The sequence below is a fragment of the Danio rerio genome, chromosome 25 (genome assembly GCF_052040795.2).
Source record: "Danio rerio strain M-AB ecotype USA chromosome 25, GRCz13ab, whole genome shotgun sequence".
NCBI lineage: Eukaryota > Metazoa > Chordata > Actinopteri > Cypriniformes > Danionidae > Danio > Danio rerio.
In genome coordinates this window covers 927,041-942,500 of record NC_141045.1, presented here as the reverse complement: position 1 = coordinate 942,500, position 15,460 = coordinate 927,041, and the positions used below count along the sequence as shown (strand labels likewise).

At 37.9% G+C, this 15,460-nt stretch overlaps 2 protein-coding genes across 3 annotated transcripts in view; one reads left to right on the top strand and one right to left on the bottom strand.

Annotated features, from left to right (window-relative positions):
* The window catches only part of irak4 (interleukin-1 receptor-associated kinase 4), a gene marked incomplete at its 3' end in the record, with an annotated part of 27,743 nt that extends 24,111 nt beyond the window's left edge, over positions 1 to 3,632 (bottom strand). The window contains 1 exon segment of the mRNA NM_001441849.1: positions 3,405 to 3,632.
* LOC101886654 (A disintegrin and metalloproteinase with thrombospondin motifs 20) overlaps positions 1 to 15,460 on the top strand; it is a 148,276-nt gene that overhangs the window by 10,795 nt on the left and 122,021 nt on the right. The gene's annotated exons all lie outside the window — the stretch shown is intronic.

Below are 15,460 nucleotides of genomic sequence, written 5' to 3'. Positions count from 1 at the left end.
AAGTTAAACTAAATTAAGATAAATTAAGGTAAATTAAAGTAAATTAAATTAAGGTAAGTTAAATAAAAAATCAAGTTAAATTAAGTTAAATTCAATTAAAGTAAGTTAAATTAAATTAAGGTAAATAAAATAAAGTTAAAATAAGGTAAATTAAAGTAAATTAAATTAAGGTAAATTAAATTACAGTATATTTAATTAAATTAAGTTAAGTTAAATTAAGACAAATTAAATTAAGGTAAATTAAATTATGGTAAATTAAATTTAGTTAAATTAAATTAGGGTAAATTAAAACAAATTAAATTAAGTTAAATTTAATTAAAGTAAGTTAAATTTAATTAAATTAAATTAATTTACCTTATTTTAATTTTATTTATTTTATTTACCTTAAAGTAAATTAAATTAAGGTAAATTAAATTTCTGTATATTTACTTAAATTAAGTTAAGATAAATTAAGACAAATTAAATTAAGGTAAATTAAATAAGGGTAAATTAAATTAAGTTAAATGAAATTAGGGTAAATTAAATCAAATTAAATTAAGTTAAATTTAATTAAAGTAAGTTAAATTAAATTAAGGTAAGTAAAATAAATTAAATTAAAATAAGGTAAATTAAAGTAAATTAAATTAAGGTAAATTAAATTACTGTATATTTAATTAAATTAAGTTAAATTAAGACAAATCAAATTAAGATAAATTAAATTAGGGTAAATTAAATTAAGGTAAATTAAATTAGGGTAAATTAAATTAAGTTAAATTAAATTAAATTTAAGGTAAATAAAATAAAATACAATTAAATTGAGGTAAATTAAATTAAGGTTTATTAAATGAAGCTAAATTAAGTTAATTTAAATTAAGGCAAATTAAGTTAATTTAAATTAGGCAAATTAAGGTAAATTAAATTAAATTAAATAGTTGTGCATTAGAGTGTTGTAGATTATTCTGGTTTCTGGGCTCTGCTGGATTAATCAGACTGTGCTGCAGCTCTCCTGCATGCTTACCGCAGTAAATGAGTGTTTTACACCACAGGGAGTCTCCTCAGTCTTCCGCCTGCTGGGAAACTCCTCACACACACACACACACACACACACGCACACACACACACACACACTTTCCTCCTCCTGCGGGAATTACAGAATCCTGACATTCCAGACGGGATACAGACCCGTATCTCACTGAGTCTATCAGCGGCAGAACACTACACACACACAAACACACACACACACATTAAAACACACACTGATACACATACATACACACATCACAGTAAAACACACACTCAAACACAATCTCACAAACACACTGATACACACACAAACTCACACTCATACAGTACATGCAGCACAAACACAAGCGCAAACACACACACACACACACACACACACACACACACACAAGAACACACATACTTAGCTGATACTTATATCTTCGAGCATGTGGTGCGAGTGATTATTTCTTGCTTAAACACACATTCTCCCTGTCATAATAGCCATGATGAGAGCTGCTCAGGTGTGTGTAGAGTTCAGATGCACCTGTAGGACAGTGGCGTCCATTGAAGATCAATGCTGACGCTAAAACACACATACACACACATACACACACACACCTCAGACACGCACAGACCCGCTGCTTTTGTCACACACCGCTTTAGAGGACAATCTGAAGACTCTTTGAAGACTTTGAGGAATCTGTGATGGGTGTTTATTTAGTGTGTGAGTGTGTGTGTGTGTGTGTGTGTGTGTTTGAACACCGTGAGAAACACAGAGGATGTCCCGAACGCTGCTTTACTGTTTATGTCAATGAGTGTAAACACAAAAGCAGCACAGAAAGCAGGAGCAGACGTCCCTTTACAGACCTCCGCCATTCAGGATATCAGTGTTATTCTCCATGAAGAGGCTGGACTCATCTCACTCTGTGCTCCACAGATGTGTCCAGTAGAATAATACACGACTGCGTTTCTCACACTGATCACATCATGTTAATCTTCTATATTTAGACAATATCAGGATTATTAAACATGGGACACCCTGATAACCAGCACAACTCATTTAAAGCTTCACAGCAACATGGTAAAAGCACGTAAACACCTAAGAAACCGCATAGCAACAACCTAGCAACTCCCAGTTTCCCTTAGTAACATGGTAAAAAAAAGTCAAACAAAACCTAAAATACCTTAGAAACCGCATAGCAACACCCTAGCAACTATCAGGATTCCTTAGTAACATGGTAAAAAGTAAAACAACACCTAACGCACCTTAGAAACTGCATAGCAACGCCCTAGAAACTCCCATTTTCCCTTAGTAACATGGTAAAAAAGTCAAACAACACCTAAAACACCTTAGAAACTGGATAGCAACACCTGAGCAACTACCAGTTTTCCTTAGTAACATGGTAAAAAAGTCAAACAACACCTTAAGCACCTTAGAAATTGCATAGCAACAACCTAGCAACTCCCATTTTCCCTTAGTAACATGGTAAAAAAAAGTCAAACAAAACCTAAAATACCTTAGAAACCGCATAGCAACACCCTAGCAACTATCAGGATTCCTTAGTAACATGGTAAAAAGTAAAACAACACCTAAAGCACCTTAGAAACTGCATGGCAACACCCTAGCAACTCCCATTTTCTCTTAGTAACATGGTAAAAAAGTCAAACAACACCTAAAACACCTTAGAAACTGCATAGCAACACCTGAGCAACCACCAGTATTCCTTAGTAACATGGTAAACAAGTCAAACAACACCTAAAGCACCTTAGAAACTGCATAGCAACACCCTAGCAACTCCCATTTCCCCTTAGTAACATGGTAAAAAAGTCAAACAAAACCTAAAATACCTTAGAAACCGCATAGCAACACCCTAGCAACTATCAGGATTCCTTAGTAACATGGTAAAAAGTAAAACAACACCTAAAGCACCTTAGAAACTGCATAGCAACACCCTAGCAACTCCCATTTCCCCTTAGTAACATGGTAAAAAAGTCAAACAAAACCTAAAACACCTTAGAAACTGCATAGCAACACCTGAGCAACTACCAGTATTCCTTAGTAACATGGTAAAAAAGTCAAACAAAACCTAAAATACATTAGAAACCGCATAGCAACACCCTAGCAACTCCCATTTCCCCTTAGTAACATGGTAAAAAAGTCAAACAAAACCTAAAACACCTTAGAAACTGCATAGAAACACCCTAGCAACTGCCAGAATTCCCTAGAAACATGGTTAAAAGTAAAACAACACACAAACACCTTAGAAACTGCTTAGTTTACATACACAGACTCTCACACACACTTCCAAAGAGCCTCCAATAGCCAGCGCAATGCGTTTTGTCTTGGTCTCATCTGCATGTATCTTTCCTCTGCTGTATATACCTGTGTGTGCGTGCGCGCGTGTGTGTGTGTAATTTACCTGCTGCTGAATGCGTATGCATCTGAAGCATGTAATTGATGTAATAATGATTTTTAATTCCGCTCGTTGGAGAGACGGTGTAACATGAATCCCGCAGATGCTGTGTGAAAGGACTCATTGTTGAGGACAGATATAGCAGCAGTTCGCTTGTTCCCACGTAGAGGAGTAAAACACCCAGCTCACCTCCAGAACCCTGCAGTACAAGCACAGGTTTACCGCAGTAAGAGTGTGTTATGCAACCGTTCAGCTGACTGTACCAAACCTGAGACGTCTGCAGATGTCCAGTCACAGATTAAAACAGGACTTTTTTTGATGCATCATGTTGACGTTGAAAATAATGGAAAAGTAGAGCACTGGTGAGAATGAAATATTCTGCGTGAACAGCCCCTCAATCTGCAGGCAAACGTCTGGTTCAACAGTTTGTGGTCACTATAAGCAACTTGAAGGGTTTTTGTTTTAGGTGAACTGCTCCTTTAAACACACACACAAACACACACACACACACACTGCTTTGTATTTGTGAATTGTGGGGACTTTTATCCTGCACAAACTGTATTTTCTATGGCGTTCCCCCAACCCGATTCCTAAACTCTCATGTTGATCTTGGTGTTTTACAAGGACTCATCATAGGCATAATATATATTATACAGTAAAAACACTTATTACACGACCCTACACCACCCCTACCCCTAAACCAATCATCACAGCACACTCGCGGACAAACTCTGAATGTAAAAGACTTAATTTAATTATGGTTTTTAAGCATTTGGAACAACAAGGACACCGGTTATGTCCTCATAAACCACCTTAAAGCTGGCTTGAAATCAAAATGTAGTCTTCTTATGATTATATGTGTTGTTCTTGCTGTAAGCGATGTATCTGTGCACTTTGTTATGTTGTTAAAAACAATTTGGCCTCATAAACGTCCCTCCACCTCAAAACAACTGTCTTCACTTCTGGTCATATGGAGTTCCTCTAGGGCGGAGCCATCAGTCATTTTAGAACAGGGTTATCAGTAGGGTGGAGATATTAATCCTTTAGGCTGAGACTATTAGCTCTTTAGTCTTAAACTATCTATCCTTAAGGGTGGGGCTATCAGTTGTTAAGGGCGGGGTTATTTAATTATGATTTGAAGCATTTGGAATTAAGGGGACACCAGTTATGTCCTCATAAGCCTCTTTAAAGTTGTCATGAAATCAAAATGTACTCTTCTTATGTTTATATGTGCATAGTAGTTCTTGATAAGCGATGTATCTGTGCACTTCTTTATTTTGTAAATATAAAGTTCCTCCACCTCAAAACATCTGTCTTCACTTCAGGTCATATGGCATTCCTTTAGGGCGGAGCCATCAGTCATTTAGGACGGGGCTATCAGTTCTTTCGGGTTGAGTTATCAATTTTTTTTAGGGTGGAGTTATTTATTTAGTGTGGAAATAACTGTCCATTAGGGCGGGGCTATCAGTTCTTTAGGGTGGAGCTATTAATCATTTAGGGCGGGGCTCTCAGCTTTTTAGTGTTTAACTGTCTGTCCATTAGGGCGGGGCTATTAGTTCTTTAGGGTGGAGCTATTAATAATTTAGGGCGGGGCTCTCAGCTCTTTAGTGTGGAATTATCTGTCCTTTAGGGTGGGGCTGTCAATAGTTTAGGGTGGAGCTATTAATCATTTAGGGCGGGGCTCCCAGCTCTTTAATGTGAAACTATCTTTCCTTTAGGGCGGGGCTGTCAGTTCTTTAGGGTTGGGCTATCAGTGCTATGGGGCGGGGTTATTAATTCTTTAGGGTGGAGCTATCAGTGCTATAGGGCGGGGCTATTAGTTCTTTACGGTTGGGCTATCAGTGCTATAGGGTGGGGTTATTAATTCTTTAGGGTGGAGCTATCAGTGCTATATCGTGGGGCTATTAGTTCTTTACGGTGGAGCTATCAGTGCTATAGGGCGGGGTTATTAATTCTTTAGGGTGGAGCTATCAGTGCTATATCGTGGGGCTATTAATTCTTTAGGGTGGAGCTATCAGTGCTATAGGGTGGGGTTATTAATTCTTTAGGGTGGAGCTATCAGTGCTATATCGTGGGGCTATTAATTCTTTAGGGTGGAGCTATCAGTGCTATAGGGCGGGGTTATTAATTCTTTAGGGTGGAGCTATCAGTGCTATAGGGCGGGGCTATTAGTTCTTTACGGTTGGGCTATCAGTGCTATAGGGTGGGGTTATTAATTCTTTAGGGTGGAGCTATCAGTGCTATATCGTGGGGCTATTAATTCTTTAGGGTGGAGCTATCAGTGCTATATCATGGGGCTATTAGTTCTTTACGGTGGAGCTATCAGTGCTATAGGGCGGGGTTATTAATTCTTTAGGGTGGAGCTATCAGTGCTATATCGTGGGGCTATTAGTTCTTTAGGGTGGAGCTATCAGTGCTATAGGGCGGGGTTATTAATTCTTTAGGGTGGAGCTATCAGTGCTATATCGTGGTGCTATTAGTTCTTTAGGGTGGAGCTATCAGTGATATAGGGTGGAGCTATCAGCGCTATATCGTGGGGCTATTAGTTCTTTAGGGTGGAGCTATCAGTGATATAGGGTGGAGCTATCAGCGCTTAAGAGTAGTAATTTAGGATTTGGCTATCAGTCCTTTAGGGTGGAGCTAATAGTAATTTAAGGAAGAGCTATCAGTTCTAGTAATTAAGGAAAGAGTTATTCATTCTTTAGGGCGGGGCTATCAGTCCTTTAGGGCAGGGTTATCATTATGTCTCATCTCTGCTCGGAATTTGTCCATTCGTCTTCCTTTATTTTGTTAACAGCGCCCGTCTTTTAACATTGTAATTGGTTTCTAAAGAAGGAAATCATGCACCAGCCTACATTTTTTCTTGTTTCAGGACCGTTTCAAGTGTATGTACATCACAATAGAGGAAAAAGGACGATCTTAAGTTCTGTTTCATGGCCTTTAATAGAGTACAACTAGATCATACCCATGCCATTATAGAAATTTACAAACAGTCCCTGTAATCCACTAAAACCAGTACACACACACTCACACACACACACGCACGCACGCACGCACGCACGCACGCACGCACACACACACACACACACACACACACACACACACACACACACAGGATCTCTTTAATTCTCTTGTCCTGTGGTTTTCCCTCTGTGACATCATCATGGTGTTTTGCAGTCCTGGGAAGCCAAGCATGTGAGTTTCCCCATGCCGGTCATTAAGAGCAGGCCTGAAAGCCTCGGCAGATAAACCCTCCAGTGGACAGACGGACGGACGCGCAGGAATAAAGCCGCTCTGTGGAGGCCGAGCCGGACACTGAGCCCGGATTACAGACGCTCTGAAAGGAGGAGAAAGTCAATGGAGGCGCACCAAAATATGGAGAGAAAGAGGTGCAGCGGGGGGGACGCAGAGCGGATGAATGGAGGCTTATCAGCATTCGCAGCGCATGCAGAACCCACCGCAGCCGGGTCAGAGAGTTCTCCCCGGAGGAAAGGTGCTCAGAGGGAACGCTTATCTGCTGGAGGAAAAGAGCAAACTGTGGCCGGTGCATTACTGCTGCAACACCTGATCACGCTCACTGCACACACACTGCGCTCACTCACAGCGCTGCTCTTGTTCCAGGACAAACATCTCAAAGAGCCCAAGTCAAGACAGAGAACGTGTTGTTTATTCCAGAAATAATACGACAATATTGAGCTTTTCCTTCATCTGCTTTAAATAAATGTTATTTAGCTCACCCCATTGGTTGATTGTTTTTTTGGAAAACGCACACACACACACACACTCCATGCACACACAAACACAGGCGCACATGCACAAGCACACACACACATACACAGGCGCACACACAAACACATATGCACAAGCACACACACACTGCATACACAGGCGCACACACAAACACAGATGCACTAATGCATGCGCACACAGACACAAACATCGATGCACAGACGCGAATGCAAACACAGAAGCACTCATGCATACACACTGCATACACATACGCACACACAAACACAGGTGCAGAAGTACACACAAAAGCAGACAAACACACACACTGCAAACACAGACGTATACACAAACACAGATGCACAAATACATATGCACACACAGACACACATGCACACACACACACACACAAATGCACACATGAACAAACACACACACACACACACTAAACAAACACACACACATTAAACACACACACACACACACACACACACACACACACACACACCAAAACATACATGCATCAAACAAACACTAAACACACACACTTAACACACACCAAAACACATATGCATCAAACACACACTAAACACACATTAAACACACACACACACATACCAAAACATACATGCATCAAGCAAACACTAAACACACACTAAACACACCAAACACACACTAAACACACATACACACACACACCCACCAAACACAAACTAAACACACACAGACACACTAAACACGCATACTTAAAACATACATGCATTAAACACACATTAAACACACACACACTAAAAACACACACACACACACACTAAATACGCATACCAAAACATACATGCATTAAACACACATTAAACACACACACACTAAACACACACACACACACACACTAAACACACACACACACACACACACACACACACACTAAACACACACACACACACACACACACATTCTCAGTAATGAGCGCAGGGGTTCCTCATGTTGGGAGGTTGTTGGCAGATCCGGTGTGTTTGTAAAGCGCTATCACACACAGAATGGGAACAGCGAGTGTGTGTGTGTGTGTGTGTGTGTGTGTGTGTTCCTTCCTGTGGGCTCCTGCTGATAGCATCAGCTATTACTGAGGAAGGGCCCTTCAGTGTCCCCGAGGTCCAGCACTGATCCCTTCATTACTGAGACCTGATAAAACACCATTAGGGATCATTGCGGAAATCTGAAGGACACACACACACACACGCAAACACATACACAGACACACACACGCAAACACACACACATACACAGACACACACACACACACACACACACACAAACACACACCCACATATCTTATTTTTTCTGTCTATTATTCATTTCTTGGGTGTCACAGTGGCTCAGTGGTGAGCACTGTCGCCTTTCAGCAAGAAGGTCTCTGGTTTGAGTCTCGGCTGGGTCAGTTGGTGTTTCTGTGTGGAGTTTGCATGTTCTCCCCGTGTTGGTGTGGGTTTCCTCCGGGTGCTCCGGTTTCCCCCACAGTCCAAACACATGCGCTATAGGGGAACTGATCAACTACACTGGTCATAGTGTATGAGTGTGTGTGCATGGGTGTTTCCCAGTACTGGGTTGCAGCTGGAAGGACATCCACTGTGTAAAACACAAGCTGGAATAGTTGGCGGTTCATTCTGCTGTGGTGACCCCTGATGAGTAAAGGGACTCAGCTGAAGGAAAATGAATCAATGAATCATGTATGTGTGTGCTTGTGTTTTTGTGTGTATGTGTGAGTGTGTGTGTGTCTTTGTGTTTGCACATGTATGTGTGTGTGTGCCTGCATGTATGTTTGTGGATGTGTGTGTGTGTGTGTGCATCTGATGTTGAGTCCAGATCGTGTGTGCGTGTGTCATCCTGCGCAGGATCAGAATCGGTGAGTGTGAGTGGTTGTTTGCTGGGTCGGTCTGCGGTGCGGCTCTGCTAATGTGAGCCAGATTGTGCCGCTGCTCGTGCTGTAATTTGCTCCAGATGAGGGCGACTCAGGTGGGCTGAGAACTGTCGGCCACCGGCACTGGCTGTGTGTGCGTGTAATTATTGATTATAATTATCTTTCTTCTTCCAGCTGCAAGCCAACACTGGGAAACACCCATACACACTCATTCACACACACACACACACACACTCATACACTACGGCCAGTTCAGTTCATCAGTTCCCCTGTAGCGCATGTGTTTGGAGTTTGGGGGAAACCCACACCAACACGGGGAAATGCCAACTGACCCAGCTGAGGCTTGAACCGGCAACCTTCTTGCTGTTAGGCGACAGCGCTACAAACTACGCCACCGTGTCTCCCTATTATTATTATTATTACTATTATTACTATAATAATAATAATAATTATTATTATTAATATTATTACTATTATTATTAATACCATTATTATTATTATTATTATTAATATTATTATCATCATTATTATTATTATTATTATTATTATTATTATTATTATTACTATTACTATTATTAATATTACTATTATTAGTAATACTACTATCATTAATATTATTACTACTATTATTATTATTACTACTATTATTATTATTATTACTATTATCATTAATATTATTGCTATTACTATCATTATTATTATTACTTTTATTAATATTACTATTATCATTAATATTATTATTATTATTATTATTATTATTATCATTATTTTTATTACTATTATTATTATTACAATATTATTATATTACTATTGTTATAATAATAATAATTATTATTATTATTATTATTACTGTTATTATTATTATTAATATTATTAATTATTATTATTGATGCACACACAAAAGGGGGCTAATAATATTGACCTTAAAATGGCTTTAAAACAATTAAAAACTGCTTTTATTCTACTCAAAATAAAACAAATAAAGACTTTCTCCAGAAGAACAAATATTAGAGGAAATATTGTGAAACGTTTATGAATCTGTTGGAAACATCATTTGGGAAATATTGGAAAATAAAAATAATAATAATTATAAATAGTTGGACTTGAATATATGTGAAATCTAAATATGACCATCTATGTCATGTCATGGTTGTCATTTGCATATGTTTCCATATATCAGAATTGTATATGGTTATATTCCCAATTTCCCTTTAAACTCTAACCTTACACTGAACTCAGACCCTCGATATTCTGCCGTACATCATTCAGTGCAGGTAAATAATCGTCCTCATCCATCAGATCTTCTCCAGCACAGAAACGAGCGCAGAGATAAATAACTCCGAGTGAGTGTCTAGCGTCCACTGAGCGTCTGCATTACAGCACACAAAGCCCTCTCAATGAGAAACACCTGTGCCCGTTCTCCACGTGACCCGCGGAGCCTCCTGCAGATCTGGAGCCGCTAATGCTCCTAATCGCTCAGCGTTTAGCATGTGTTCAGCACTTAAACGCAATTCTTCAATTTGCGCAACACAAACACCGAGCGTAAAGCACGCCAGACGCGGCCAAACGAGCTGTAAAGCGCTTAAACGTGATGTTATTGTTAACGGCGCATTTATTCTGCAGGCTCGAGACGCTCGACGCTGATGATCATATCAAGTTTGCTCTTGGCTGGCGTTCATCGCCTCTTAAATCACACACACATGTGCCAAATCCATATGAACCCTGTGCTAACGCTAACACACACATACATGCATTAATATACACTCACTCACTCACACTACACACATACATAAACATACATGCGTACTTACACACACACACTCACACATGTACACACACACACATACACTTACACACACATACACTGTATGGATTAGCATGTTGTAAACATGTTTCTAATATGGATTAGCATGTTGTTAACATGTTTCTAGTATGGATCAGCATGTTGTTTGCATGTTTCTATTGTGGATTAGCATTTTGTTAGCATTTTTTAGTATGAATTACAATGTCGTTAGCATGTTGTTTCTAGTATGAATGAGCAAGTTGTTTGCTTGTTTCTAGAATGTGTTAGCATCTTTATAATATGGATTTGCACGTTTTAGTGTAGATTAGCATGTTGTTAACGTTTATTGTATGGATTAGCATGTTAACATGTTTTAGTATGGATCGGCACACTTGTTAGCATGCTTCTAGTATGGATTAGCAGGTTGTTAACATGTTTCTAGCATGGATTGGCATGGTAGCATGTTTGTTGAATGCATTAGCATGCTGTTTCTAGTATGAATTTTATATTGAATGTAGTATAATATTAGCCTGTTTTTAGAATGTGTGAGCATGTTTGTAGTATACATGTTTTTGCATGCTGTTGACATGTTTCTAGTATGAGTTAACATGTTTTAGTATGAATTAGCATGTCATTAGCCTGTTTCTAGAATGTGTTAGCATGTTTATAAGCATGTATTTACATGTTTTAGTATAAATTACCATGCTGTTAGCATGGGTATTGTTTGAATTAGCATGTTAGCATGTTTCTGGTATGGATTAGCATGTTTATTATGTTTGTAGAATGCATTAGCATGCTGTTTATAGTATGTTGACTTTAGAATATTATAAGTCTGTTTTTAAAATGTGTTAGCATGTTTGTAGTATGCATTTGCATGTTGTTGACATGTTTCTAGTACAGAATAACATGTTTTAGTATAGATTAGCATGTTGTTAAAATGTTTCTAGTATGGATTAGCATGTTGTTAACATGTTTCTTGTATAGATTCACATGTTGTTAACATGTTTCTAGAATAGATTAGCATGCTGTAAGCATGTTTCTAGTATGAATAAGCATGTTGTTAGCCTGTTTCTAGAATTTTAGCATTTTTGTGGTATGCATGTTTTTGCATGTTGTTGGAATGTTTCTAGTATGGAGTAACATGTTTTAGTATAGATTAGCATGTTGTCAACTTGTTTGTTATATGGATTAGCATGTTGTCAACATGTTTGTTATATGGATTAGCATGTTGTCAACATGTTTGTTGTATGGATTAGCATGTTGTTTGCATGTTTCTATTAATGATTAGCATGTTGTTAACATTTTAAGTATGAATTAGCATGTCATTAGCATATTGTTTCTAGTATGAATAAGCAAGTTGTTAGCCTGTTTCTAGAATATGTTAGCATGTTTGTAGTATGAATGTTTTTGCATGTTGTTGACATGGTTCTAGCATCGATTAACATGTTTTAGTATATATTAGCATGTTGTTAAGATGTTTGCTGTGTAAATTTGCATGTTAGCATGTTTCTAGTATGGATTGGCATTGTTAGCATGTTTCTAGTATGGATGAGCAGGTTGTTAACATGTTTCTAGCATGGATTAGCATGTTAGTAAATTTATAGATTTATGGATTGGCCTGTTGTTAGCATGTTTCTAGTATGGATTAACTTGTTTAAGTATAGATTAGCATGTTGTTTGCACATTTCTACTATGGATAAGCATGTTGTTAACATGTTTCTAGTATAGATTAGCATGTTTGCATGTTTCTATTATGGCCTAGCATGTATTTAGCATTTCAAGTATAAATTAGCATGTCGTTAGCATGTTGTTTTCAGTATGAAAAAGCAGGTTTTTAGCCTGTTTCTAGAATGTGTTAGCATGTTTTAGTATGCGTTTGCATGTTGTTGAAATGTTTCTAGTATGGATTAACATGTTTTAGTATAGATTAGCATGTTGTTGCCATGTTTGCTGTATGGATTAGCATGTTAGAATGTTTCTAGTATTGATTAGCAGGTTGTTAACATGTTTCTAGCATGGATTAGCATGTTAGCAAATTTATAGAATAGGTTGGCCTGTTGTTAGCATGTTTCTAGTATTGATAAGCACGTTGTCAACATGCTTCTAGTGTGCATGTTAGCATGTTTGTGGTATGGATTAGTACATTGTTAGCAGGGTTGCTATAGTGGGTTAGGGGTTAGCATGTTAGCATGTTGTTAGGTTAGCATCCTAGCATGTTGTTAGCATGTTTCTAGCGTAGATTAGCATGTTAACATGTTTCTAGTATTGATTAGCATGTTGTTAGCAGGGTTGCTATGGTGTTTCTATAGTTAATAGGATCAGAATGACAAATGAACGAAAATTAAATCCTGTAAAAATGCAATCCTAGCATGTTACTAGCATGTTTCTAGTATAGACTAGCATGTTGTTAGCAGGGTTGCTATGGTGCTGCTATATTTATTAGCATCAGAATGATAAAATAACGAAAGCTGAAGTTATTCCTGTAAGAATGCAATCCTCCTCTCTAAATATCGGCTTGTCTGAGATGGCCCGTATTTAGCTAGCACAGCTAATTAGGAAAAGCTAGCATACCAGACACTCGCATTAGCAACACTTAGACCCTGCTAATAGACGCTGACCTCAGTTCTAGCCACTGATTGGCCACTGAGGTCCGAATCCCGCCCAACACACTAACCTGTTATTTAGGGCTGTGTTTAAAATAGAGCAGCAGTTGTCTGAGTCCAGCCTCCGGGGAATGAAGGAACATTCCTTCTCTTCCCAATCCACACCACGTCAATCACACAAGAGCCTTAATGGAGGAACCGCTTGTGCTCTTAGTGTGCGCTAGTTACAGGTCAGGGATCAAATGCTAGTCAGCATCTTTTCCTATGTAGTCATCAACAGGAGAGTTATGGATTTCCGGCACTGTTATGGTCAAAGACTCAACAGTATTTATGATGTGCAATGGCAAGTTTAATATACAACTAATAAACTCTCTGCTCACAAAGAGCTCTGCAGATGTGTTTTACTTTAGATTGTTCATGCAATAAACAGGGTGTTAATAGATGTTGGCTCTTTTTTTTAGACTCGTGACACATGAACCAACCCCTTAAACCAGTCACTGTACTCCATTATTTACATGAGGGGCTGAGGGGTTTCAGCTGTTAATAAACACAACACAGCACAGTATGATGACGGCGAGTGCCAAACCTGAGCTTAAACTTCTGTAAAAAAGGCATTTAAAAAGTGAATTAACATGGTGATTTGAAGTGCTTAGTTGACTTTGAAAAAGATTGGTTGCCTTTAAGAGTGATCAGTTGATTTACAAACAAACAAACAAACAAACAAACAAACAAACAAACAAACAAAAAAAAAAACGATTGGTTGAATTTCATAGTGATAAGCTGAGTTTGAAAGAGATTGGCTGACTTCAGGAGCGACCAGTTGATTTAAGGAAACTGATTGGTTGACTTAAAAAGTGTCTAGTTGACTTTAAAAGTGTTTAGCTTACATTAAGAGGGATCGGTTGATTTAAGGAAACTGATTGGTTGACTTAAAAAGTGTCTAGTTGACTTTAAAAGTGTTTAGCTTACATTAAGAGCGATCGGTTGGTTAAACGAAACCGACTGGTTGAGTTTGAAAATGTTTAGCTGACTTTGGAAGCGATTGGCTGACATTGAGCGATCGGTTGATATAGGGAAACAGATTGGTTAAATTTAAAAATGTTTAGTTGACTTTAAATGTGTTTAGCTGATATTAAGAGCGATCTGTTGATTTAAGGAAACCGATTGGTTGTGTTTAAAAGTGACTAATTGACTTTAAAAATGTTTAGCTGACTTTAAAAACAATTGGTTGCCTTTAAGAGCGATCAGTTGATTTGAGGAAACAGTCTGGTTAAATTTAAAAGTAACTAGTAACTTTTAAAGCGACTGGCCTTCATTAGGAGCAATCAGTTGATTCGAGGAAAAAAACAATTGGTTGAGTTAAAAAGTGATTAGTTGGCTTTAAAAATGGTTTGTTGACTTTGAAAGTGATTAGTTGATTTTAAAAAGGTTTAATTGGCTTTAAAAGTGATGAGTTGACTTTAAGAGTGATCAGTTGATTTACAGGAAACCGATTGGTTGAATTTAAGAGATATTAGTTGACCTTAAAAGTTGCCTTTAAAAACAATCAGTTGATTCATGGAAAACCGACTGGTTGACTTTAAAAGTGATTATTTGTCTTTAAGAGTGACCAGTTAATTTGTGATTAGTTGACCTCAAAACTAATCTGTTGATGTAAGGAAAACCAATTGGTTGACTTTAAAAGCAATTAGTTGTACTTAAAAGCGATAGATTGAAGAATTTAAGGTGAACCTGATTTGCTGCCTTTAAAGCGATTGATTAACTTTTACTACAAAAAGGAGTAAATTTGTTGCTTGAAAGGTGACTTGTTGACTTGAAGTTTGAGAGACCATTGTTTTGAAAGCAATTATTTGATTTATAAAAGCAATTAGTTGAATAAAAAGACAATAAATCAATTGGCTTTTTTTAGTTGCAGGTCAGGGATCAAATACTAGCTTTTTTATCAACAGGTGAGTTTTTAAGCCATTATTTGCCCGACACATGTATTTTCAGACACTTTTATTGTCAAAAAGCCAGCAATATTTATGAAGTGCAA